The 27830-nt window shown below is 39.5% G+C and overlaps 1 protein-coding gene across 1 annotated transcript in view; it reads left to right on the top strand.

Annotated features, from left to right (window-relative positions):
- Positions 1-451: 451 nt before the first annotated feature.
- Positions 452-27830, top strand: part of ZBTB40 (zinc finger and BTB domain containing 40) — an 82049-nt gene continuing 54670 nt past the window's right edge. The window contains exon 1 of the mRNA XM_061184770.1: positions 452-583. The gene's annotated coding sequence lies outside the window, so the exon portion shown is untranslated. The remainder of the gene's footprint in view (positions 584-27830) is intronic.

The following is a 27830-nucleotide window of genomic DNA, read 5'->3' as shown; positions in this document are numbered from 1 at the left end:
GACCAAAATGCCTTCAAGACGCCACAATTGGTTGATACGGGTCTGTTAGCCTATTACGTCCGAGCCAAGCCTCTCCACCAATGAGAATGCGTCTGGGGCGCGGCTCACGTCACGTCTCCGCCTTGCACGTGAACTTGTTTTGGAAAAATGGAAAGACATCTTTTGCGCCTAATTCTCTGCCGTTGTTTGAGATAAGAGCTCAACTTTAGTGCTGCCCGGGCGAGGGAAGGTAGAAACCCACTAGAACTTTCCTAAGGGAGTGTGGGGAGGGGAAAGACTGGTCAAGGGTCAGAGGTCAGAGAAGCGGCTAGCAACGGGTTTGTCCCAGCGTGCTAGCATTGGTGGAGAGCGCGCGCCCCGCCCCCGTGAGGCCCGCCCCCAGCACGTGACTGTGGCGCGCGGGGCAGGCCGGGCCGCCCCCTCCTTGCTTATACCCCTTCCGCGCCGGCCTTAAAATGGCCGCTTGCTGGCGTCTCTGGCGCTGTTGAATGGAGAAAGCTTTATTGTTCCCTTCGGGCAGGAGTGTTCGTGTCCTTTATGGCGCTGTCAATAAAGAACCGCAGTTTGAATCGGTGCTGAACAGGTAACCATAGAAACGGGGCTGGGACTCAGCGTGGAGACCCCTTTTGCAGCTGTGGCCTAAGAGGCGCCCCGAATGAGGGGCCAACAGAGACCCCTCGGCGTGGCGAAGTCCGCTGCGCTCTGCCAAGTCCCGGCCGTCTCTCCCCGCCCCGGGACGTGGAGCCCTGGGGCGGCCCACACCCCGAGCGCAGGCTCCGCTGTCGTCTGTGGCGGGGAGAGGCCTCGGGGTCCCGGCCGGGACACTCGGCCGGGCCTAGTCCCCGCTTGGGGCCTGTTCTCCGCCTGGGACCTGCCCTCAACCCTCGTCGCCTGCTACTCGGCGCGATCGGAGGCCACTCCTCGCAGCTGCTTCTCGCACTTTCACCCCTCCTCCCCTCCCGCCAAATCCCGACCCCGAGCCCCTGGCAAGTTAGGGTCTTGGGCCAAATCCGCCCCTCACCCCTCCCCCGTTTTTGTCAGCCGGGAGCTAAGAAGGTTTTACGTTTTTTTAAATGGCTGTGAAGAATATTTCACATAATTTGTGACAGTTGTATGAAATCAGATTCTGATGTACGTAAATGAAGTTTTATTGGAACACAGCCGTGTTCATGGTTTATGTATTGCTTATGGCTGCTTTCCTTCTACAAGAGCAAAGTTGAGTGGTTGCAACAGATATCTGATGGCTTTGATCCCTTGGCGCACGATGGCGAAAATGTTTTTGGCCTTTCACAGAAAAACTGTGGCGGCCCCAGCTCTAGAAACAAGTACACTGGGTCAGTGTTGTCCTTCAGGGATTCCTCAGGTCCCTTCTCACGGAGTGGGAAACTAGAGTTACAACTGCCCTATGCACCCAGAGCTCTTTATTTGACCAACCACTCTGGCTTCCATTACCTTTTCTGGTCTTATTGGTGTATTATTCAAAATGGAATTGTTTCTCCTACTTTGAATAACAATAATACCATTCTACCGAGCGCCTACGGTAAGCCAGTTGCTTATTTATATTCATACACAGCTTTTTTGTACCAACAACTTTTTAGAAGTGTCCGTGTCTGTTTTGCGTAAGAGGAGGAAGTCCAGGTTCTGAGAGGTTAAGCTGTTTAAGAGTGTAATAGATTATAGGTCTGGCAAATTGAGCCCTTCCCTGGGAGCGCCCTGCCTGGGGACCCATGTCGTTCTGCTTGGACTTCATTCTTTCACATCTCTCAAACTGGGACTATTGGTTCTTCCTTGGAATCGAATCCAAATCTTTGTAGGCTTGTGGAGATTTAATTACAGCCTCAACTGAAAATTTTCTCTACTTGGCTAAATCATCAAACTTCTGCCACACCCCACTTCCTAATTTAGACGTTTTTATTTTTATTTTTTATTTTTAACATCTTCATTGGAGTATAATTGCTTTACAATGGTGTGTTAGTTTCTGCTGTATCACAAAGTGAATCAGCTGTACGTATACATATATCCCCATATCCCCTCCCTCTTGTGTCTCCCTCCCACCCTCTCTATCCCACCCCTCTAGGTGGTCACAAAGCACGTAGCTGATCTCCCTGTGCTATGCGACTGCTTCCCACTAGCTATCTGTTTTACATTTGGTAGTGTATATATGTCCATGCCACTCTCTCACTTCTTCCCAGCTTACCCTTCCCCCTCCCCGTGGTGTTCTCAAGTCAGTTCTCTAAGTCTGCATCTTTATTCCTGTCCTGCCCCTAGGTTCTTCAGAACCTTTTTTTTTTTAGATTCCATATATATGTGTTAGCATACGGTTTTTGTTTTTCTCTTTCTGACTTACTTCACTCTGTATGAGAGACTCTAGGTCTATCCACCTCACTACAGATAGTTCAATTTCGTTTCTTTTTATGGCTGAGTAATATTCCATTGTATATATGTGCCATATCTTTTCTATCCATTCATCTGTCTATGGACACTTAGGTTGCTTCCGTGTCCTGGCTATTGTAAATAGTGCTGCAATGAACATTGTGGTACCTGACTCTTTTTGAATTATGGTTTTCTCTGGGTATATGCCCAGTAGCGGGATTGCTGGGTCATATGGTAGTTCTGTTTTTAGTTTTTTAAGAAACCTCCATACTGTTCTCCATAGTGGCTGTATCAATTTACATTCCCACCAACAGTGTAAGAGGGTTCCCTTTTCTCCACACTCTCTCCAGCATTTATTTTGTAGACTTTTTGATGATGGCCATTCTGACCGGTGTGAGGTGATACCTCATTGCAGTTTTGATTTGTATATCTCTGATGATTAATGATGTTGAGCATCCTTTCATGTGTTTGTTGGCAATCTGTATATCTTCTTTGGAGACATGTCTATTTAGTAGACGTTGTTCTTTTATAAGAGTTGTTCCCAAACCTAACTATTCATCACTAGTTTAACTAACAAATAGATTCAGAACACCCATGCTTGCATGCATACATTTGTTGAATCATTCAGTATTTGTCGAGCACCTAGAATATACTAGCGATGATTCAAATCCCTGAAAATACAGTGGTGAACAAGATCAATGTAATCTCTGCCCTTCCATGGAATTTAAATTCTGTAGGGGCTTGGACAGGTGGCATACAGGTAAACAAAGATAATTTCATATATAGCTGTCATTGCATCATAATAATAAAATTAGTAGTTAATATTTATTGAGTGATTCCTGTGTGCCAAGGACTTCACTGTGTGCTTTATTTCCATGGCTTATCTTTTAATCCTCACACCAACACTATGACATAGGTAGTATTAATATTCCCATTTTAAAGATGAGGAAACAGAGTCAGGAGAGATGACCAAGGTTACATAGCTAATGCATAAGGGAGCTGGGATCTGAACCTAAACTGATCACACTAACCACCCTGAATTATTCCATCTGTTTGTTATCTTTCTACTAACTTGGGAGGTCTTGAAGGGCAGGGACCACACTTCACCTCTTCTTGTATCAGCTGCTAGCCAGTGCCCACAACCTGGTATTTGGTAAATAGTAAATAAATCCAGGCCATTCACTGAACAAATATTTGAGTGTCTGCTATTTACCAGGCACCACTGTGGCTATGATTATCAGGGTGAAACATGGACCCAAAACCCAGTGTCTTAACACAGTAAAGAGGTAACAAAGTTACTCCAGATTGTGGCAACAGCTATAAAGCAAACAAAACAGTGTTGACCTGGGAGACCACCTATTATTACCAGGATAGCCCCCAAAGACCTCTCTTCTGGGTAGTTTAAGCTGAAACTTGTTGAGTGACCAGGATCCAGTCCAAAGGAAGGGAAAGGGGAGAGAATTGGAGAGGAAGAACTTTTCGGTAGGTTCAGAGACTGTGAGATGGCAAGAACTTGGAGAGTTACAGAACTGAAAGAAGCCAGTGAATGTGTTGTGTTTCACAGTCTTGTGCTCTGAGTCCCGGCCCTGTACCCAGCTTTGCTGCTGATAGAGCTGCATGCTCTTGGGCCAGTTACAGGTTATTGTCTAATTTGTCAAATGTGGATAATGGTACCTTCTCAAAGGATTGTTGTGTGTTTTCTTTTTGTTACACACATATTGCTGAATTCCAATTAGAGAAAACTAACCAAATTTGACCCCAAATGGAAACTTACTTAAAGTGATAAATAATAACAAAAATTCAGAAGTATGTTACAGATGAGGGGGTGTGTGTGGGGGGGTGTGTGCATGGGTATATGTGTGTGTGTTTCTATCTTTGGGGGGAGGAGAACAGATCTTATTTTTTTCTTAATGTTTTGTTAAGAGAGGAGCTTTTCCAAATAGGATTTAATTTTTTTAAACAAAATTATACAACTGTCTATGGAGAGCGTTTTTCATCATTTTAGTGTTTTAAGCTTGAAACTATTTGCGTTCCTTCATTCTAAGAAAATGATAGGCTTCTTCTAGTTGGTAGTAATTTTAGAATTTGTTTGCAAATGATTTGGGGTTTCCTCTAAAAGTTTTGAAAATAATGTTGCATACTTTAAGCAGAATTTGCATGCTTTAAAGCAGGTAGACTTTTTGAATAGGTAGAAATAAATGATGATGTTTGGGCTCATGAACGTGAAAAATTACAGAGGCAGTAATAAATTGAGCAAACCATATAGGAAGGTCAACAGTGTCAAGTTTTGTTTTAAACTGTATCCAGTAACCATATTGCACGTGTCATCAGAAGATGTAATTCAGCCCAGCAAATGGAGCAAGGAACTGGACGGAGAGTGGCATGTTAATGCAATGTTAACCAACAAGCCCTGAATTAAATTGCTATTTTAGGTTTGGGTGGGACCTTCACATTTAAAATATTGCAGTTTTACTCTGTGATTTGGGTCTGTTGGATTCCAGTAAAGAGTAGGTGGTAACACTAGCTTTGGAGGATAATATAAAACTGCAGGAAGAGCCAGGGCATACCAATTTGTTTTTCAATCTATTTTATTTCAGTTCAAAGCATCATTGCAGACAGGCAGCGCAGGGAAACAAGCCACACTTTGGGAATACTCACCTGCTTTTGGAGATTGAGGAAGACTGGGTATAACCAAAGTGTGGCTTATTTTCCTGGACTATCTATCTGCAAAGGTGCTTTGAACTGAAATAAAACAGATTGAAAAACAAATTGGTATGCCCTGTTGCCTCATACTGAGTATTTACATTACCCTTCTGGAGTACTGCCTGTACCAGCACCCTGGGGGAAAGCGGTGACCCTTCAGCCTCTTTCAACTCTTCAAGAGAGTGAGCTCTTTGATTTTCACAAGGAAACTGAATTGGGATATATTGTTTTCTGGATCTCCAATAGCCTGCCTTCTAAAGCCATCATCTTGATAATGTGGAGAAAGCAAGCTATAACCAAATAGAGAAAAGAATTAAATATTAAGGCATTTAAATTCAGAGATGAGGTTGTCATTTTCATTAAGTCATGCAGAGGGTGCGGTATTTCATTTGCAGAGAGTGTGCAGTTGTAAGACTCCTACAGCTCTCAAGGGAGAGAAAGGTAGGGAAAGAAAGCTATCTTTCCTTACATTTCCCTAATGTTTTTATTTAACTCCATATCCTCAAAATCATGACATCAAGTATTTCATTTCCATAGATAAAGTAAATATGTTATTGCTGATCCACATCAGCTTGTTAGTCTGGGGTAAATGGTCAAGTTGCAAGGGATCCATGAATCCTTTGAATTTGCCTGCAGATTTGTGTGAATGCCATTTTTTTTTCTGGGAAGAGAGCCCATTACAGGCATAGCTTGGAGATATGGCGGGTTCAGTTCCAGACCACTGCAGTAAAGTGAATATTGTAATAAAGCGAGTCACATAGAAATACTTTATTGCTAAAAAATGCTAACCATCATCTGACAATGCATGGTTCCCACAAACCTTCAATTTGTAAAAATTGTGCACTGTCTTCAAATCACAATAAAATGAGGTATGCTTGTACTGTAGTCAGGTCTCAGAGGGGTCCTTGACCCTTCAAAAGGTACAGAGCCAACAATGAACATGTAACACCACTGAACTGAAACAGTGAGGAGAATCCCCCTAAAACTAGTACTTTATGTTGCTCTGGGACCTTGACCTCAAAGATGTAAAAGTATCTTTTCTTGCTTTGTTTCCTGTCTAAACTGGTCAAACATAGTTGAATGTTTGTGTATAATATAGGCATTCACCCAATGAGGTGCTTCAGGGATACCTTAGAGATCATTGTCATTATTTTACATGAGACTGGTGAAATGGGGACGTGTTGTCTTGACAACCTGGTTAGCAGATGAACGTATTTGTTTCTTCTGACAGATGAAAGGAAGAGTAGTAGAAGCCCAGTACTTTGGCTCTAGGCATCAACTTTTTGCAGGTGGGGTCAGTTCCTCAGGGTTAGGAAAGTAGGGTTAAAAGGGAGAGAGGAGGAGAGGGATAGATTCAAGGAAGCAGAGACAGGAGGCGAAGATGCTTCCCCTGCATTTGTCCTGGAGACCCTCTGTATCTGTGACCGTAGAGCTGCTATTTTGAAACCAAACTTATTTCAGAACTTGTCTAACATTAGGACCTCTGAAAAAGTCAGTTCGTGATGTAATTTCTGGTTTTATTAGTACCCGAAAGGAAAAAAAAATAAGGAAGGAAATATCTTTTAAATCTTTATGTTAGGATATTTTGTAAAAATGGGACCTCAATAGAAAATTGCTTAGGCCAGAGTTTGGCCCGTGTTGTGTTTACCAATTAGTTGCTTACATTTAAACATGAGAGATTTTACATCTGTCTGACCCCTGCAGGTGTTTGCATGAGTGACTTCTGCTATAAGCTCTAGAATCTGGTTCTGGGACATACAATAGGGCATGTTTTATGAAGGAAAGGGCCCAACTAGGTTGAGGGAGATTAGAAACAAAGGATTATAAGTGTGAATAATAGCTTTTGAGGCTCCAAATACTGGTTACTTGACTTTTTTTTTTAATATAAAAAACAAAAATGAACAGTATATGATTCTATTTCTGACTTTGAGAAAATTTTACAAGAGGTAATCTAACTCTGCAGTTTCATCTGTTTCTCAGCTTTCTAGGACTGTGGCCTGACAGTTGGGTCTTCCTTCTTGACTCCCTTAGCTCCCTGCCCCCACGAGGGGCTCTGGCAGCAGTGAACTTAGCAGTTTTCTTCCATCTGGTACTCCTCTTGGGTTCCTGGTCTCAGGGGATGGCACCACGGAGCTGCCAGAGGCAGAAACCCGGGAGTCATCCAGTGTTCTTCCCCTTCTCTCAACTCTCCACCCCCTTCCACTCCCCACCCACAATGGCACACATTTTTTAGACTGCAAGCCTGTTTGTTGATGTCCCTTTTCTCTTTTGGCTAAAGCCACTGTAATCTCTTGTCTTCGATTACTGCGGCAGCAGTCTGTAGCTGGCCAGCCAGCTTTCCACCTTTGTTCCGATCCAATCTATTTTGTACACTGTTGCCAGTGATCTTTATAAAGCACAGATCGGAACACCTTACTCTCCAGGCTAAAACTTCAAGATGGCTTGCCTGCCCTCTGTGTGGTTCCTTGGCATGGCTTGGGCTGCCCTCAAGCCCTGGCTGTGCCCACCTCAAGCCTCAACTCTTAGCGCTTTCTCCGCTCCCCTCTTACCCTTCTACTTGAGCGTCAGTCATTAACACTCAATGGGCAACATGGAACTTCACCCTTCCTGGACCGTGGGCCATGCTCTGGGGCTTTCGGGCTGTTCCTTCTCTCTGGATTTCCCTGGCCATATTATTAACCAGGCAAGTAGCAATGCTGCTGTCTGTCCTGACCATTAGATTACTGAATGTTGTTTTCGTTTTCTATGTGGTTCCTTTTGTCCTTAGAATATATGCTATTTGAGTTGTATAGTCAAACACTGTCCTAAAGTCACTTCATGTAATTATTTTCTCTATGTGGTTATGCCACCAACTTGATAAACAGACCCATTTGTTTTAAAACTTAAGAATTGATTTTAAAAATCTAATTTTGTTTTTTTCACTATAAAAACCATTTACATGGTTCCAAGATCAAAACTATACAAGGTATATTCATAGAAGTTTTTATTTCATGCCTGACCCTTCTTTTCTGTTTCTCTTGAGTCTTGCTGCCAGAGTTTTGGGGTTTTGTCAGTTTGTTAGGTAAGAAATAATATTTCAGTATAGTTTAATTTTGTTTTCTCCTTTTATGAGTTACAGAATATCTGCCCAATGTCTGTGGTATAAGTTACAAAAATATTTTTTCCAGTTTGTCACGTGCCTGACTTTACATATGTAGTGTTATTGCTATACAAAAGTTTTACATCTTTACATAGTCATAATGATCAGTCTTACAGTGTATTACTTTAGATTTTGAGTCAGAGTTAGGAAGTTTGTTCCACTCTCAATTTATGAGGAATTCATTAATGTTTTCTTCTAGTACATATATGGTTTCACTTTTTTTTTTCTTTTTTCTTTTTTTTTAGTATCTACGACTGATCCATTTGGAATTTATCTTGGCATTTGGTTTGAGGAAGGATCCAATTTTATCTTTTTTCCAATGGCCAGCCAGGTGTCCCAGCACTACTTATTAAAAGCTCTTATCTTTTCTCCACTGATTTGAGATGGTGTCTTTAGCAGATACTAAACTCCTATGTGCATTTGGGTTTCCTACTGGGTTTTCTGTTTTGTTCCATTGATTGTCAATTCATATGCCATTACAAAACTATCTTAATTTTAGAGGCTTTGTAATTTGTTTTACTGTCCGGAGGGGCTAGTTTTTTCATATTGCTCCTTTTCAGAGTTTTCTTAGCTGTGTTGCTTGTTTATTCTGCCATATGAGCTTTGTAATAAATTTGTCTAATTTCCGGATGAAACAACTTGATGGTATTTTTATTGAGATTATGTTAAATTTATAAATTAGCTTAGGGAGAACTGACATCTTTATGATGTTGAATATTTCTATCCAAGATCACGGTCTGTCTTTCCATTTGCTCAAGGCTACTTTTGTGATTTTTCAAGAGTATTTTATGTTTTTCCTTATATAAAGTTTGTTTGCTTCTTGCTCAGTTTATTAGACTTTCATTCTTAACTTTTTAAAAAAATAAATAATTCCTTTAAGAATCCCTCCAGAACTTCTCAGAGAAGTTATATACACCCACATACTCAAAAATTTTTGCATATAGTTTCTGGTGGTTCATAGATACCCTCCTCCAAAAGCCCATCCCATTATATTGTCCCCTCAAAACCCCTTCTGTTGTCTGTCTTCCTCTCTTTCCCATTCTCAATACCTAGCTCTGTGTCCTGCATACTGTAGGCAGTCAGTACATATTTGTTGAATGGAATGAATAAAGCAGTAAGGGGAAAAGCAAAGTGAATAAAAGAGTGAGAAGCCTATAAGAGTTATATTTGGGAAGGTTTTCCTCGCACAGTTGTTCCTAAGTCTGCAGTCTGTAGCCTTAATTCACTGATTCATAGCATTTTGCTCTCCTCCTTATCCCCATCCCAGAACTTAAAAAATACCATGTTGATAATAATAGTTAGCATTTAATGAACACCTAAAAAGTTCCAGGCACTGTACTAAGTGTTTTACACAATTTCTTGTAATCCTCACAGCAACTAAGCAATAGATACTATTATCCCCATTTAAAAAATTGTTATGGAAATTTCAAACATAAAAGTGAGAATAGCATTATGAGCTCCCATATACATGTTCACTCATTTTGCACTTGAGAAAACAGGTTTTGAAAGATTAAGTAACTCAAGGTTACAGAGCTAAAGTCAGGTGTAGAACCCAACTCTTTTTAGCTCCTTATTAAGATTGTTTTTAAAATTTTAAACTCCAGCTGGCCAGGGAAAAGCAGAAGCAAGGGAGATGGTCAAGAGCTACTCTTCTAAACTTTAACTGGTAGTAGTATTATATCAGTCTTCCCTTCTAATTCACATCACAAATATTTCCCTCACTTCTACTGTTTACAAACAGTAAGCCCTCCTCTCTCTCCCTCTTTATTGCTTCTCTTATGTTCTCTGCTTTTGCTCTGCCTTCTCTTTATCTAGTTTTATTAGTGCAATCTGATTTTAGTTCATTTTTAAAGGCCTGTCACTGTTTTGAGTACCCAGCTCCTAGCATGCTGTTGGGAACATAGTAAGAACTTATAAATTTAAACAACAGTGAAACTTGCTGCTCTTATTCATTTAGCCCATAGGTTTGGTACAGTACTATAACTTCTGAATGATGCTTAGAAGCCCTGGCAGTCATTAAATTTGACCACCTAGACACAAGCTGCTCTTATAGCTGGTACTCTGCTGTCAACTGCCCTCAGTTCCAGTCAGATTTAAACCAGAGGGAGACTTTCTAAGGTCAAAGTCCAAGACAGCAGAATAATTGGCCCCTAGAGTTCTGGATTTTTTTTTTCCTGGGCAGCAGAAAATGAAGATTTCCATGTATTTCTTTGAACATTTTTGAGCAAATACTATGGTATCCCATAGGCTCTTTCCAAACGTTAAAGACAATAGAGAAGTTATCCTCTTTTGCTTTTTTTTTTTTTTTAATGTTAGTTCCTTAAGTTAACCTTCTTGTCATAATCCCTGGTGATGGATGGGAGAAAGATAGAGATGAAAATAATTCCCACTTCTTCAAAGGCAAGAGAAAAAGCTTACAGTACTAAGGGGAGAGGAAAATGGAGTTCATGTATGAAATATACACAGAAGTGTCCTGAAGGCTGGGTGATCTGAGTAGGGTAATAGGACAGTCTCATAGGAAGTTGGGGCTCCACAGACTCTTCAGTGCTTCTGCTGCTTAACTGCAATGTAGAAGAAAGAGAAAAACAAATACAGTATGTTAACACATATATATATATGGAATCTAAGGAAAAAGAAAAAAAAGGTCATGAAGAACCTAGTGGTAAGACAGACGGGAATAAAGACACAGACCTACTAGAGAATGGACTTGAGGATATGGGGAGGGGGAAGGGTAAGCTGTGACAAAGTGAGAGAGTGGCATGGACATATATACACTACCAAACGTAAAATAGATAGCTAGTGGGAAGCAGCCGCATAGCACGGGAAGATCAGCTCGGTGCTCTGTGACCACCTAGAGGGGTGGGATAGGGAGGGTGGGAGGGAGACGCAAGAGGGAGGGGATATGGGGATATATGTATAAGTACAGCTGATTCACTTTGTTATAAAGCAGAAACTAACACACCATTGTAAAGCAATTATACTCCAATAAAGATGTTAAAAAAAAAAGAAAAGGATTTTAAGCTGAAAGTGGTCTCTTCTTCCCAGCTGTGCCATAAACTCCTTGAGAGCAGGGAGTTTGCTGATTTCTTCTCTGTGTAGTTCCAAGCCAGTTAAGGCCATTTGGCTGAGCTCAGTAAAGATCTGCTGGACAGACAAGCGCACTCTGTCCACTGACTAGGCTGGGAAATGGGTCTTGGAGCTTTGCTGGGACGGCATGGGCTCCACATCCCCCAGTGGCACTATTACCAGCTGTATGGCCTTGGACAAGTCAGGGGGCCAGAGTAATGTGTGTATGGTGCCTCATATAGCGGGGAATAAGTAGGCTCTCAGTCAAGGTCATCTGTTCTTTCTTAAAAACTACTTCATTTACTGTGTATCTTTGCACTGCCTCTGAACAGAGAAGTTACCAAAAAAGCAGGAGAAAGACTCAAGGATCAAGAGCTTCACTGCTTTTTAAATTCTTAAGCTTGGGCAATATCCAGTGGTAAAGGTTCCGGCTCCAGAGTCAGACAGCATGGGTTCATTTACTGACTCTGCTGCTCACTGGCTTTATGATTTGGGGCAAGTCATTTAATCTCTCTAGGTCTCCACTTTCTCAGTTAAAGTGGAGTTAATAATAGTAACTACCTCCCAGGTTTTGCAAAAATTATATAAGAGCACCCATGCAAAATGCTTGTCACAGTGTCGGGGATATAATAAATCTTCATAAAATGTTAGCTCCCATTGTTAGGTTGCTACCTTAACCCTTCCAAACTATGTCTTTCTTTTCCCCCTTTCCATAATGTCTTCCTCATTGCTTTCCACTTAAAAAATATATATCTGAGTCATAGTTAACAGAAGAGTCTGATTTCTGTTATTAGTGAACTGGAAGATCTTAAAACACTTCTCAGGACCTCAGTTTCTTCATCTACAAATGAGGGAATTGGAGCAGGTGATTTCAAAAGTTCTTTGTATCTCCTATTAATTTTCAGTGAGTTAAAGGCTTTGTGTGAAATCTCTCAGATTATATAGTCCAGCATGCTGTTATGAGAGGCCTAACCCTCTCCCTTTCCTAGCTTGACTCAGCTGTGAAACTAGCAATGTGATTGTCTATAAATTCTTTTTAAAAAATTATGTAATATTTGACATACAGTATATAGAAGATACATATGTAACTTATATAAGTGATGAGGCAGAGTGATTAAAAACAAGTGTATCGGACTTCCCTGGTGGTCAGTGGTTAAGAATCCGCCTGCCAATGCAGGGAACACGGGTTGGATCCCTGATCCGGGAAGATCCCACATGCTGCAGAGCAGCTAAGCCTGTGCGCCACAACTACTGAGCCTGCGAGCCACAACTCCTGAGCCCGTGTGCCACAACTACTGAAGCCCACGCACCTAGAGCCCGTGCTCCACAATGAGAAGCCGCCGCAATGAGAAGCCTACACACCGCAACAAAAAGTAGTCCCCTCTCGCTGCAACTAGAGAAACCAAACCTATGTGCAGCAACGAAGACCCAACGCAGCCATAAATAAATAAATATTTAAAAAAACGAAAAACAGTTTATCTGTGAACTGATCACACAGCCCAAAACTGTAAAAACAAATATTTTGGCAGGTGTATTTTTATGCTTCCTTTTAACATTTAATGAATATTTACAATGTTATAGGAAATGCCCTTCATGTGCATTGACTCACTAACAGAGGCTTATTAATGCTTACAACTACCCCATGAGATAAAGCTAATATTATCCCCATTTTACATATGAGGAAACTGAGGCCCAGAGAGTTAAGCAACTTGCCTAAAGTTGTATAGCTGGTAAGAGAGGCAGAGCTGTGATTCACCCGCGGGCGAGCTGTCTCTACAGCCTGTGCCCTAAACCTTTACTGTTAAGCACACAGCCTCCGGAGTCACAAGGCCTGTTTTGGTATTCTTCAGTTTCTTGAGCTCTTTACTTTTACGTTAGATGGGTATTTTTGATTTTGGAATTTGCTACTGTGTGGTTGAGATTTATTCCCCCCTGAAGAAAAGTGTATTATCATAATCAGATTGGTGAAAACTCAGAACTCATCCACATTTTCAGGTCAGGACAAAAGTGTCAGTGATGAAGCCAAGGGTCTTTTGTAACACCTAAGAGGTTGAATGTGAAAGCACTGAAGTGATGATTGCTTGTTGAGAGTCTTGACCGCAGGATGGAAGAGTCGGCATTAGGTGCAATGCAGTCACAATCCCCAGCCACTCATTAGATGAATATGTTGCTCAGGAGATTTTGCAGTTTGGCCTGTGAAGAGTCATCGGTGATGAACTACTGGATCAGAGCAGCATGGCCCGGAAAGGCAGGGGAAAGGCAGATAAGTCTCTCAAAGCCTCCTTCCATTATAATAGCCTTGAAAAATTGCTTGTTTCTATGAATTAGACAAAAGGTAAGAGGACACAAGCAGTTTGTTATGCCAAACAGTTTGATGTTTTGCCTCATTGTTTTGAACACCTCAAAAGAAGAGTTTCATTAGAGATTGAGAGAATCTGGAAAAAGAAATTAGTTGAATGTAATGGTTATTATAGGCTTATCAAGAATCAGATGCTAGCTGCCAGTTTTGAGACGTGAAAAACAACCTTTCTAGTGGTCCTTAATCTCCTGTCTCTACCTCCTTGAGAATATGGTGGTGAGGTGGTGGTAGGGATGATCATGATGACGATGACGATGACGCTGATGCTGATGCTGGCAGCTAGCAGCTAATCAGTTTATTGAGCACTTGCTGTGTCCCCAGCATATAATGCTGGTGCTTTAGCTGTGTTTATTCATTTAATCTTCCAACAACCCAGTGAGAGAGGTACTATTATTACCCCTATTTTGTAGATGAGGAAACTATGCCCCATGGAGTTTAGGCGATTTTCCCAAGGTCACGCTTTGTAATTGGACATTCAAGCTTCACACTCAGTCAGGTAGTCTGGCTCTAGCTCCGGCCTTTAACCACTGAGCTACACTGCTGCTCATGACCTGTCTCGCAGAAAGTGTGCAGTTGAATAACACTGTGTGTCCAGTAATTTAAAGAGCATTATAGATGCCTCTTCCCCTTCCCAGTCCATGGACTTGGGTTCAGACCCCACCCTAGAGTTATGTAAATTCCTTGTGGGCAGAGATTATATCTCATTTAACTTTGCTTGGTACATGGTAGGAGCTAAATAAATGTCTAATGAGCGTATAGTATGTTGCGAATGACACTAGCTTTGAAGCCAGACAAACCTACCTGGGTTTTTTAATTTGCAGGTTATAAAAATAATGCATGTTTACTGTAGAAAAAATTTGAAATATATGAAGAAGAAAATAAGTCCCCCATAGTGATACTACCTAGGTATAACCACTATTAGCATTTTAATATATTTTCTGTCTTTTTCAATGTAAATGTATATATGCATGTACATATATTTTTAAACCAAGTTGGAATTATATATACAGTTGCATCCTGTTTTTTTTTCCTTTTAGTATGTTGAGAGCATTTCACCACATTATTAAAAATCTTCAAGAGCCTAATTAAAAATTTTTTATTTAGATATAATTCACATACTATACAATTTACTGTTTTAAAGTGTACAATTCAAAGTCTGTGTAACTATCACCACTTTCTAATTCTAGATCATTTTCATCACTCCAAAAAAAAACCCCATACCCATTAGCATTCACTCCCTAATCCTTCTCCCAACATCTAGCAATCACTAATCTTTCTGTCTCTATGGATTTGCCTATTCTAGACATTTTATATAAAGGGGATCATACCCTATGTGGCCTTTTGTGTCTGGCTTCTTTAACTTAGCATGTTTTCAAGGTTTACCCGTGTTTGTAGCACTATCATTATTCCATTCCTTTTTATGACTGAATAATATTCCATTGTATGGATAAACACAATTTTGTTTGTCCATTTATCAGTTGATGGACGCTTGAATTGTTTCCACTTTTTGGCTGTTATGTATAATGCTGCAGTGAACATTAATGTACAAGTTTTTGTGTAGACATATGTTTTCATTTCTCTTGGGTATATACCTAGGAGTGGAATTGCTGGGTCTGTATTTAACTTTTTGAGGAACTGACAAACTATTTTTCACAGTGGGGCTACCATTTTACATTCCCACCAGCGACGTATAGGATTTCCCGGTTCTCCACATCCTCAGCAATGCTTGTACTTTTTGTTTGTTTGTTTGTTTTATTATAGCATCCTAGTAGGTGTGGAGTGATATCTCATTATGGTTTTGATCTGCATTTCCCAGTGACTACTGATGTTGAGCATTTTTCATGTGCTTATTTGCCATTTTTTATATCTTCTTTGGAGAGATATCTGTGCAGATCCTTTGCCCATTTTAAAATTGGCATATTTGTCCTTTTATTGTTGAGTTGTAAGAGTTCTGAATACCTTATTCTGATATACTGTGTTTATATATTCTGGATACCAGACCCTTATCAGTTATATGATTTGTGAATATTTGTTCCCATTTTGTGGATTGTCTTTTTACTTTCATGATAGTGTCCTTTGATACACAGAAGTTTTTAAATTTGATGAAGTCCAATTTATTTTTTTTCCTTTGGTTACTTGTGCTGTAGTTACCATATAGAAAGCCTGATTTTTAATGGCTACATGATATTCTATAATATGTCTGTATACCATGTTTACTTTAAAAATCTCATATTATACATCTAAGTTTCCAGTTTTTTACCATTAAATCTATTTCTCTGAATACAGTGTGCATAAATATTTTATTATATCTCTAATTATTATTTCTTTATAGATAGATACTTAGAAGTGGGTCTAAAGGAATAAACATTAACAATTTTTTTTCTTCTAATATCATAGGATTCTCATTCTTTTTTTAATCTGTAATTATACAACTGATATATATTACAGATGTATTCTGTAAAACACATCCTGGTAAAACATTCGAACAGTGCACGTAAAGTATATCCTCCTCAGTCCCCCCAAATTCTCATGTCCCTCTCCAAGGACATTTTTTATAGCTCTAGATGAGCAGATTACTCACTAGATTACTTCTCTGAATGATTTTTACCAGTTTACATTCCCATCAGCACTGTGTAGGTACCTCATTGCTCCCTTCCCTGCCTTATTAATGCACATATTATTTTTATCATAATAGCTAACACTTATTGAGCATTTACTGTTGACAGGCACTTTGCTAAAACATTTAAGATGCATTATCTCATTTCATCTTCGCACCAAAACTGTAAAGACGTTAAGGCTCACAGTGATTAAAGTGACCTGCCCAGGGTCACTGAGTAAATGTCCAAGTTAGGCTTCAAACCAAAGTCTGCTAAATCAGAGTCCATGGTCTAAAACCACTGCTTCCCAATGAAATATTGTCATTGAAAACTTTTCCAATTTGCTTGCCCCTAAATAGTATTAATGTTTTAATTTGCATTTCTTTATTCATCAGGGTGAACTTTTTATTGGATTATTGACTGTTTATTTCTTTTATGAATTACCTGTTTTTCTTTGTCCGTTAAAAAAATTTTAATGTTAATTTTTTTCTTATTTTTGTATCATCTTTCTACTCTAATATTAACTGCTTATTTTTCACTTCATATGACATGAAGTGTTCACTGGTTTATCATTTATCTTTTAATTTTGTTAGTGGTGGTTTTTTGGGAAGTTTTCATTTATATGTAGTCAAATCTATTGATCACTTGGAAATTTATTGTTTCCTTTATGCATAGAAAGGCATTCTCTATCCTGACCTTAGTTAAGTTATTCATGAATATATTATCTTTTAAATATCTTAAATAGTTACTTAAATTGTTTTGTTTTGTTTTTTTTGATGTGGACCATTTTTAAAGTCTTTATTGAGTTTGTTACAATATTGCTTCTGTTTTGTGTTTTGGTTTTTTGGCTGGGAGGCATGTGGGATCTTAGCTCCCCAACCAGGGATCAAACCATACCCCCTGCACTGGAAGGCGAAATCTTAACCACTGGGCCGCCAGGGAAGTCCCTTGTTTTTGTTGTTTTTGTTAAGTCACAAACCTCCCTTATAGTTCTACTAATGACAGTGGATTGGGAAATTTGCAATCATATATTCCCTGAGACACTTTTGGGCAGTTTTATGGCTTGAGGATAATTATTTTCTCATTGAAAGATCTATCAATGACTGATATTTGATCAACATTCAAAGAAAAAGATAGTAAACCATATAACATGCCTGGTGCTAGTGTCTGCCAGTCTGTCAGATACATAGGAAGCCCTCCCCACTGAGGGCCTTTTGTATATACTTAGGAGTTTGGTACTTTGGGTCAGGTGCTAGCTTGAAAGACCAGAAACCTGGGTCCTGGGTCTGGCCCTACCATTGTCTAGATAACGTGACTTGCCATGTCACTGAATTTCTATCAGTTTCTTCATCTGGAAAATGAGTCGGCTGAATTACATAGTCTCTACAGATAATTCTAGTTGCAAAATTCTCTGATTTTTATTATCCTTCTGATCAGGAATCATTCATGTTTGTGATTGATAAATAATTTTTTTTTTAAAGTTTTAGTGATCTGTGGCAGAGTGGCCTGAAGGAATGCAGAGTAATAGGTGAAAGAAGTGCATGGGAGGAAGGAAGGAGGAGGTGAGCGGACCAAGGGAGAAGGAGTAAGGACTGAATCTGGTACAGTGGTGTCAGGCAGATGACCCAGATGGAAGTTAGAAGGTGGATAAGTTCGGAGTTGAGCGCTTCATTGGGCTTAGGCTCCTTGAAGGAGGAATAGTTCTGATCTGCTATGGATAGAGGTTTGGAGCACCGGAAGAAAAGCCTGAGGGCGGGAGCATCCAGAGGGCACTCCTTACATTCTGAGAGACTGAAAAATTAGCATGTGGTCAGTGCTATTAGTGAGGTGCACAAGGTCACCTCAAAGACAAAGCTAAGTTTAACTGTATCAGAAGAGAGGCTGGAGCCGCAGAAGAGTCCGGGAACTTGGTATTGGAAGGGACAAGACAGAATGTCAGTTGGCAGTGCCCAAGCAGTGGACATTGACCCTCAGACTCTACCTGCCCAGTCTGGGGCCCAAGCATTTGCTTCCATGGCAAAGACAGATGCACCAGGCCACCACTGAATGTTGAGAGATGTAGTCTCTTCTGTGATTCCTAAAAGGCTTTCTGATTATACTTGACCTTGCCGCTGGAATTTTTTCACAGATGACTGCAGAGAGTAGGCATATTTCACTAATAAATGAACTAATAAATTGACTTTCTGATGTATATTTCTTCTCTTTTACAATAAGTTCAGACAGTACTATCCAAACTCCCCAAGTCTGATTAATTTTGAGACTTTTACAGGATAGGGTGTATCTATGAGGTTGATAACCAAACTAGACCTTTGGTAAATTAAGTTCAAGCCGTCGAGGGAAGTCTCTTGCCAGTCTCTTCCTGGCAAGCCAGCTGGCCTGTTCCAATAGCACTGTTTCCCAGATACGCATTTCCATCCATCTTTTAGCAGAGACCAGCAAAAGACATGGCATCTCAAATGCAGGTGATCCTGTCAGGGCATCTAGCCGCACATCTCTGTCTGTGAGAGGAGTTGAGGAATGATAGCACTGAGCCCAGAAATTCTCTCAAGACTAAGGTAGTAATTAAGAACAGGGAGCCAGGTAGATCTGCATTTGAGCTTTGCTCTAACTTAATACCTGTATGGTCTTGGGCAAGTTGCATAACCTTGTTGGACATTAGTTTCCTCATCTGTGTATTAGGGATAATAATGGTGTCTACCTCATAGGGATGTTTGGGGAATTAAGTGGGAAAATGTATGGACAGAGCTTAGAACAAATGCTGAACATCATTACCATCATAGAGTAGTTAATGACCTTGCCAAAGGCATCCAAGAGATTCAAGGATAGGAAAAAGAGCAGAGATCAGTGGATTGGGCAAAAAACTATGTTTTAATCACCTCCTCTTCACCTTGTTGATGAGGGAGGGATTCCTACCCTAGGGTTGTGGGGATGGCTAAGCACACAACATTGGACACTGGCAGATGAGACTGAAAGCAGTTTATACTCACAGCCCCAGAGGAGGACACAGAGGGTGTACTCAGGAGCAGAGTTAACAACCAGGGGCTGTGGGAGACAGGCTTGTAGTATCAAGAAGGTGGGTGCTTTCTGGTTTATGCCAGAGGATGTGATTGGCTTGTTTGAATAATTTTGGGGGCTGGCAGGGAACTGAAACCCACTACCCAGGAATAAACAGGAACAGTGCCTGGCCCCTCTGATAAGGAGGATTGTTTGGCTAGGTGACCTTGTCCACGGGAGCAGAATGGGTACTGGAATTTGTGGTTAGGACATTTGAGGCCTTCTTGATTTTACCAGCTGTCAAGGCAGCACATAATATTAAGCCTTAATCTTTAGACTTTATACCACCAAAGAGAAGATAGGCCTTGAAATGCTGTTCGATACAGCTTTTAGGGGATCTGGGTATGGAACGCTATGGAAGACAAGCAGAGTTGTTCTGTTCTGTGGGGGAAGACAGATGGGCGTAGTAGTTAGAATGGAAATGTCACAGTAGGTCATATATGGTGTCGTGAGCCCAGATCTCTTCACTGTGTCCAGTTCAGCATACATTTATTGATTGGCTGTACCATCCTAGGACCTGCCAAGGCTTAACCAGGTTCAGTTGACCACTTTAGATCAGGAACAGTTTGACCTCCATTTACTTTGGCAGCAGCCAGGGAAGCTTGTCTAACCCTGGAAGTCTGGGTTGCTGGAATGCATTCTAAAGGAGTTTTGGTTGGTGCCAGGCCACAGAGCTATTCACCTAAGGCCTGGTTATTAGAATCCTCCGTATTTTGTAGGTTTTATTCTTAAAGCTGTTCTGACTGGAGCAAGGGCAGGTGCAAAAGGGAAGGTTTTGAGGATGACTTGGAACTTTTTAGAGGTGAAGGGTTGCTTAAAACATATTTGATAATAATTAGATGTGAAAAAATGTGATTTGAGAACAGGCAATGTTGTATAGTGCTTTGCTATTCAGAAAGGATTTCTTGGACTATCAACATCTGAGTCAACCCAGAGCTTATTAGAAATGCAGAATTCAGATCCCACTGCAGACCTCCTGGATCAGAATCTTTTCTTTGACAAGATCCCCGGGTGATTCTTATGCACACTAAGGTATGAGAAACTGTTCTAGTGGGTAGAAGGGCATGAGCTTTAAAAGGCTCAGTTAGACTGGACTAAAATCTCAGTTCCTCAAAAAAAAAAAAAAAAATCTCAGTTCCTCTACTGATTTTGTATGTGATCTTGGGCCTGTTCCTTAACCCCTCCACTGTTGGGACTTAATTATAAATTGGGTTTAACTGTCTTGCTGGGTTATTAGTATTAAAGGGGGTAACATGTAAAATGTGCTTATTAGTAGCTCTTATTTGTGATTATTTGATAAATAATATCTTTGATAGAATATGAAAAGAGAGAGCAGGATACCATTACGGCTAACTCTGTTCACGAGACATGAATTGGTAATTGAGAAAAGTACAGTCTCCTGAGCCGATGGGCCAGTGGATGTGGTTGGCTCACTAAACAGTTCCCCTCAGGGTGAGACTGTAAGTGTACTTGTTAAGTAACCAAGAGTTGACAGCTATACTTCTTAATGGCTACTGGGCTCTTGGGAGGGAGAATAATCTGCAGAAGTGGTAGCTAAGTCTTGGCCTCCAGTGAGGCCTTCACATTATAGAGAAAAGAACTATGGCTTGAGAATTGAGACGTGGGCTCAGTTATGCCCCTTGTTAGCTCTGTGGCCCTTAACAAGCCATTTAATATCCCTGAGCCTTAGTCTTCATCTGTAAAACAAAGGTAAATGGAAGGATGAGGTGTAAATCCCAGAATACAGCAAGGTATTATCCCTACTTGATATGTACCATAGAGCTCAGTAGGCAGCCTCCCAAATCCCCAAAGGTGACTCTTAGGCTGATTCAGCTGCTTTAGAATCTTCAGTACTGAAATTCTTCAGAGCTGTTCTGGCTACCTGGATTTCCCAATGACCAGAACGTACCTTAGGAAAGCACACAGGCCGTTCAGGTATTGCTACAAACCTCAAAGATGTGAACGGTAGTAGACTAGCATTTGGGATGGAATGATGATGATAGTGATGATAATAATATTAGAAACAACAATGACAATACATATAAAAAGGTGCTACCATGAACCCAGGAGTATCAAATACAAAAATCTCCATCCCTTACACTATATATATTGCTGCCTTTCAGGCCCGCAGTGTAAGAGAAGAAACCAAATGACAGCTGCTTTTGAACTTGAGCAATGTAGGCCTGCTAAAAGCTACGGTCACCCTTTTCTAACCTCACCAATCCTCCTTGCATTCTCAGAAATAATTGCTAGTGGTTCTCTTTTAACTTAGCTGATTCCTTAGATACGTTACATTTTAAATCATCTTTTTGTGTGTAGCAAATGCCCCATTTCTTGTCTCTGAGTGTGTGATCTTTGCTCTGATTACTTGAGAGTGCCTGTTATTTCACCTGATTCTGGTTGTTTGTGAGATACTAAATAGCCATGGGGTTAAAGCTGACTCGGATCAAAGAGCAACTCAGCCTCTCAGGACCTCAGTTTTCTCTGTTAAAAAGGGGAGGGATTGGACTAAGGTCATTTGGTCATTCGACAAGAGTACGTGATAGATAAAGTAATGAACTTCTGTTTGCTGAAAGCAATGAATAGGGCTCTCCAAGGTCCCTTCCAGCTCTCTGGTTCCAGCAGAGCCCAGAAATCAAGACAGAAGTAAGGATTATATTCTGGAGATAGGGATTATCAATAGCAACAGTAAAAACAAAACAAAACAAACTTTAAGCAGATAAGGTTGCATTGAGCCAGGCCATATGAGAGATGTCTCAGACTATGAGACAGATGTGCCCAAAGGAGAGTGCAGAATTGTTAGGAGAACTGGAATGGAGGACCCTTGATCAAGTATTAGGATGGCTTTTCTTTCTTGGGTATTGGGATATAGAAATCTAGGCAGATGTGTGTCCAACTTCTGCTCATATGGAGCTTTATTTATTATTAGACAATATATATAGGATGCTTGTTCTTCCTTCCCATTGCTAGTCACTTTTCCCTATTAGACCATGCCATCTGTCACTGGAATAGCTCTGCTTTAATTGTGCTGTATTTCAGAAGCTCCTCCCTCAAAGCAGGTTAAGTTCCTCTGCTCATTTTCTGGCCTCCCTAACCTAGACAGCCTAGTGTTCCACATTTCCTCTTACATGGGTATTTTTGGAGACCCACCGTAGCCAGCCCAGTGTCCATAATAATGATGGCAGCAACTTACTGGAGGGCTTTCCAGTGCCTTTCCAATGGGTCCAGTGCCAACTGCCTATGCACATACATGATTCCAGAGCACTCTCCGTCCCTTTTCACCCTTACCTGTTGAAATTGTACCTAACTTGCATTTACCAACTCCAGTCCTTCCCTTTTCCTTTCCACTCACTGGGATCAATCTGTTTTTTTCCCTTGTCTCTTCTTCCTTTCCCTCTTCTTGTCTCTTGTGGATTGAGTCCTTTTAAGACTTCTGTTTTCAGTCATTCCAGTTGAAATAAATTGAGTCAACTTTATTACAAGCTCTCTGTGAACAAGGACCTTGTTTTATATTTCACTTGGCTCCCACACAGCACCTAGCAGTGGGCTGAGTAATTGGTAGGCAATTGACCCATAAATAGTTGTTAGTTGACATATGTGTATTGCTGGCTGAAGACTTATGGGGAAATAAGTACAGTAAATTGGGGAATGGCAGGTCCAGTTCCTGAGGCCCAGAAAAGAGTCTCTTACCCTTCAGCAGTGGCAGCAAAGTCTTTTGTTTGAGTGTCTTGCTGAGGACATTGCCAGCAGTTGTGGATTTCAGAACATCTATTTAATTAACTGATGTATATAAGAGACTGTAAGTCTTTAGTGTTACTTTCCTTCTTGTTCATCGAAGGGATTCCATGTTTCTTACCAGCTCTGACTTAAGTTCGCACTTGTGCTTTTTCTGGTTTTTTGGGGGTTTTTTTTCCCCCTGTGTGTAGCTGTTGTTTCTTTGTAACTTAAAGAATCCTCAAACTTTCAGATTCTTTTTGGAAGTAGACAAAATAAAAATTTAAATAAGTAAATAAAATCTTTGTGCTTCTTTTAGAAAGCTGGCCTAGTTTCCACTTTGTGTTGAATTCCCATTTGTGTTTTGGGTCATTATGCAGCACTTGGTTCAGCCAATTAAGTTTTTTCTTTCTAAGTATCTTTATTCTATATCAGTATAGTCTTTTCTTGAGGCTTTAATATTGTTGCTTTGAGGAACATCCATCTTTCTGGTGCTCTTTTTTTGCTTAAATGTTCTTCCCTTGGGACCTTTGACACTTTTCCCAAGCCTAGTGATTTCAGTTAAGTGCTTAATAACATAATTTAGGTTGCCTCTATACAGGAATCTATAAGACTTAAAGATTCCAACATGCTGTGTTCCACTGTAGTTTCTTAACTCTGAAAAGCACGCTTTCGTGACATTATATTTAGTGCTATGTTCTCTCCCCTCCATTTAACTTCCTTGCAAAGGGAGTTAGGGGGAAACAGTAAAATATATGTTAGAGGCTTTTACATTTTAGTTGTGCGATCAACAAAGTGTAGTTTAGCCTCTATAGTACATTTCAGTAGCCCCCAAATCACTAATGTATCCCTCATGATTATATATTAGATTTATTTAATAACAGTATTCTGTACCTGAAAGTGGTCTGAAAGATTATATAGTTTAACTGTTTATTTACAGGTAGGTACTTTAGCTGTCATGTCAGATGGCTAGTTTCAAAACTATTTAATGAGGAAAATTCAGTCTTTCTTGGTAATAATAATACAGCTAACACATATAGTATTTACTACGTGCTAGGCACTGTTTTAAGTGTAAACACACCTACACGTTAATTCTCTTATAAGTAGCATATGGCTATTTTTTTTAAGAATCCAATCAGAGAATCTCTGCCATTTAACAAGAAAGTTTAATCTGCTTCTTTATTGTGATTACTAATACATTTGGACTGATTTCTACTGTCTTAAGTTTTTTTCTATTTACCGCACTTTCTTTGCCTTTCTTTTCCCCCTTTTCCACTTGCTATTGTATTAATCACATTTTCTTAATTCCCTTTTATACCTCTTGTTTGCAAATATCTGTTCAGTTTCTGTTCCCTTATATCCTTACCTGTTAACATACATACTTTACTTAGGCTAAAAGCTAAAGTTAATCATTATTTTTGTCATCCCCTTGACTCTTAGAACATCCTAACTCTAGTTCTCCTTCTTTCATCGTCCATGTTCTTGTTGATTTTTAATTTCAGAGAGGCAGTGGATTTTTAAGAATATAGACCTCAGAGCCAGACTGCCTGAGTTTGGAGCCCAGGTCTGCCACACAGTAGTTGTGTGACCTTAGGTAAGTTACATAACCTCTCTGTGCCACATTTTCTTATATGTAAAATGGGGATGATAAGAGTACCTACTTCACAGGGTTGTTGAAAAGATTAAAGGAGTTAATAGATGCAAAGCTTTTAGAGCAGTGCCTGGCACATAGTAAGCATTCAATAAGTGGTAGCTACTATGGTTGTCATTATTCTACTTTGTTTTTAACCTCCCCTTTCCATATCCATTTTAAAATAGCCAGTGCATTTTAAAACACATTTCTTAATTTCTTTTTTATTAAGATATAATTAACATACAGTTCAATGAATTCTATTTGAATTCTGTTTGTTGTTGCTTGTATCGATGGTTAATCTTTTATTATAAGAAACCTCCACACAGTTCTTCAAAGTAGTTGTACCATTTTGCACTTTCAGCAGTAATGTATGCAAGTTCTAGTCATTTCACATCCTCACCAACATTTGGTATTATCAGTTTTTCTGATTTTAACTTTTCTAGTGGATACGTTTAGCAGTTTCTTTGCTTGCTACTTGCTATTTTTTCTTACATTCTATGCTTTCTTTCTGGTTCAATTTCCTTCTTATAGTAATTCTTTCAGTGACAGTCTCTGAGCCTCTTTGTTTGAAGGTGATTTTATTTCAACTTGTATATAGATACATGGTTGATTGTTATTTTTCTTAATATTTGAAAACTGTTACTCCATTTTCTTCTGACATCTATTGTTATTAATGAGAAGTCTGTACCAGTCAAACCGTCTTCTTTGATTAAGTAATAATCTTTTCTTTTGGTTTGCTTACAATTTCTTTTTCTCATTGTTGTTGATACTTCAAAGTTTTTATTCTGAAGACTCATGTCTGACTTTAATCCTAGAACATTCTCAGATATTATATCTTCAAATTGCTTCTCCCACATGTTCTTCATTACCTCTATCCGGAACACCTATTTAGATGCATGTAAAACCTTCATATTCTGTTTTCCATGTCCTTTAACCTCTCTTTCATATTTCTGTTTTTTTGGGTTTTTGTTTTTTTACCTCTCTGCTACCTTCTGAGTAATTTTCTCAGACTTCTTTTCCTAATCACTCATTTTCTCTTTAGCTGTATCTAATCTGTTTAATTCATTGATAGATGAATTTCAGTGACTTAACTTTTATTCCTAGAAGTTCTTTTGGTTCTTTTTCACATCTGCCTATTCTTTTTTCATATTATCTTTTTCTTTCATTATGGCTTCCCTTCATTTTGCCTGTTTATTAAAATGAAACAATTAATTTGCAGCATTTTTCATAGTATTCTATAATTTTTAGGGTTTTCAATTCTTGGAGATGCTATTTGTGCTCTTTCTTGCATCTTATGTCTTTCTGTTGTGGTGATTCATTTCCTCATGTGACTTTTTGTTTTTACTGTTTGCCTTTTAGGGGTGGCACAGGAATCCTCCTCATCTGAGACACTCTAGCATCTATCTTGGCAAGGCCCTTCTCGTTTGATTTTTTTTTCCTCCTTCACCTCCGACCCCTACTCCTATTTCCCTCCCCTTTATAGCACTTACTCTAATGTATTTGATAAAATGTCTTTTGCTACAATGTAGCTTTACCTTATTGTTATTCATTGTTTTGTTTTTCTGTTTTTAACTTACATAAATGGCATTATGCTCTAGATCTCATTCTGGTTGTTATTGTTTCACTTAACTGGGTATTTAAGATCTGTCCATGTTTCTGTCTGAATAGTCAGTTGTTACTTCTTTCTAATGCACTATATTCCATAGTATACATTCTGCATATTTACTTAAATTCTTTTTGTGATGGACATCTAAATTACCTCTCATTTCCCTGCTACCAAAAACAATGGCCCAGTGATCTTTCTGGCCATGTGTCCTTATGAACCTATGTGAGAACTTTTCTGGGACATGTACCCAGAAATATGATTCTTGGGCCACAAGGCATATATGCACAGAAAATTTCACTAAATATTACCAGAGTGTTTTTCCAGAATAGCTATATCAATTTATATACCACCAGTTTTACTCTAGATTCAAATTTATGTTCTACCACATGTTACTGTAAGACCTTAGAGAAATTACTTAACCTCTCTGGGCCTTAGTCTCCCCATCAGTAAAAGGGAATAATAACAGCATCTGCATCATCAGGTTGTTAAGAGAATGAAATGAGTTAATATATGTAAAGCATATTCCTGAATGTAATAAGCACTTCCTGAATATATAATAAATGTCATCTGCTTTTACTGCTATTGTAACAACTACTCTTACTTGTTAGCCAGTTAAGTGAGCTTCTCCTTCTCTGAATTGCCTAGTTATGTCATTTGCCCATTTTTCTCCCCATTGGATTTTTTTCCCTAAGGTTTCCAGGAATTTCTTATGTATTCTAGATATTAACTCCTTGTTTTCTTTAAACTTTACAGATATCTCCTGGTTCTACCATTTGTCCATTGTCTGTTAATCATGTCTATAGACTGAAGAGTTCTTTGACAGAAACCTTTAATATCAGTATAATCATATTCATCTTTTTTTTTAAGCTTTTGGGGCAGTGTTTAAGAAGTTTCCCAACCCCTGCTTCAAAGATACCCTCTGACATTTTCTACTGTTAGCTTTTATAAATTTACCTTTCACATTCCGGTCTTCCTCATATGGTTTGTAATAGTGAGCTCATTTCTTTCTATGTTTTTCTTTTTTCCTGTGAGAGTCTCTGTGCCTTGGGTTTTGAAAGTATTCTGGTTTTTTCTCCTGCATGTCAAAGACCAATTTTTATGTTAATTTCTCAGCCCAAGATTCTTATATGATATAATATATAAATTTGGATCGTTCACCTCTGTATGTCATAGGCCTACATTTTAGATTTCTTGTGGGTGCCTTTTCTTCTACTCAAGGCCCAGATAATTAGCAACTTTTATTCTGTTTCCCTGAGCCAGTGAGCAGAGATTTTTCAGACTGCATATAAAGGAGGGATAGGTGTTTGAGGCTCTGGGCTTTGTGCAAGGGTCTCAGTTCCAACTCCCCCACCTTCTACGTGCCTGAAGCTATATTTCCAGTCTCCATGTGAGCATTAATGCTTTCTCCTCCAAGCGTAGGGCCTGTATTGGAGTTTGAAACCCCTATGGGCCATCATGGTCTCAACTCCCACTTTACTGTTTCAGCTTTGATTTTGATGTCACTTCCATTTCAGGTACCTGGGATTTCGTTTTTTTTTTCTGCTTTACTATATATGTATTTTTTTTAAATTTATTTTATTTTATTT

Source organism: Eubalaena glacialis, chromosome 3 (genome assembly GCF_028564815.1).
Source record: "Eubalaena glacialis isolate mEubGla1 chromosome 3, mEubGla1.1.hap2.+ XY, whole genome shotgun sequence".
In the NCBI taxonomy this organism is placed as follows: Eukaryota; Metazoa; Chordata; class Mammalia; order Artiodactyla; family Balaenidae; genus Eubalaena; species Eubalaena glacialis.
The sequence above is the reverse complement of the archived record's forward strand: the minus strand, read 5'-3'. Positions and strand labels throughout refer to the sequence as shown.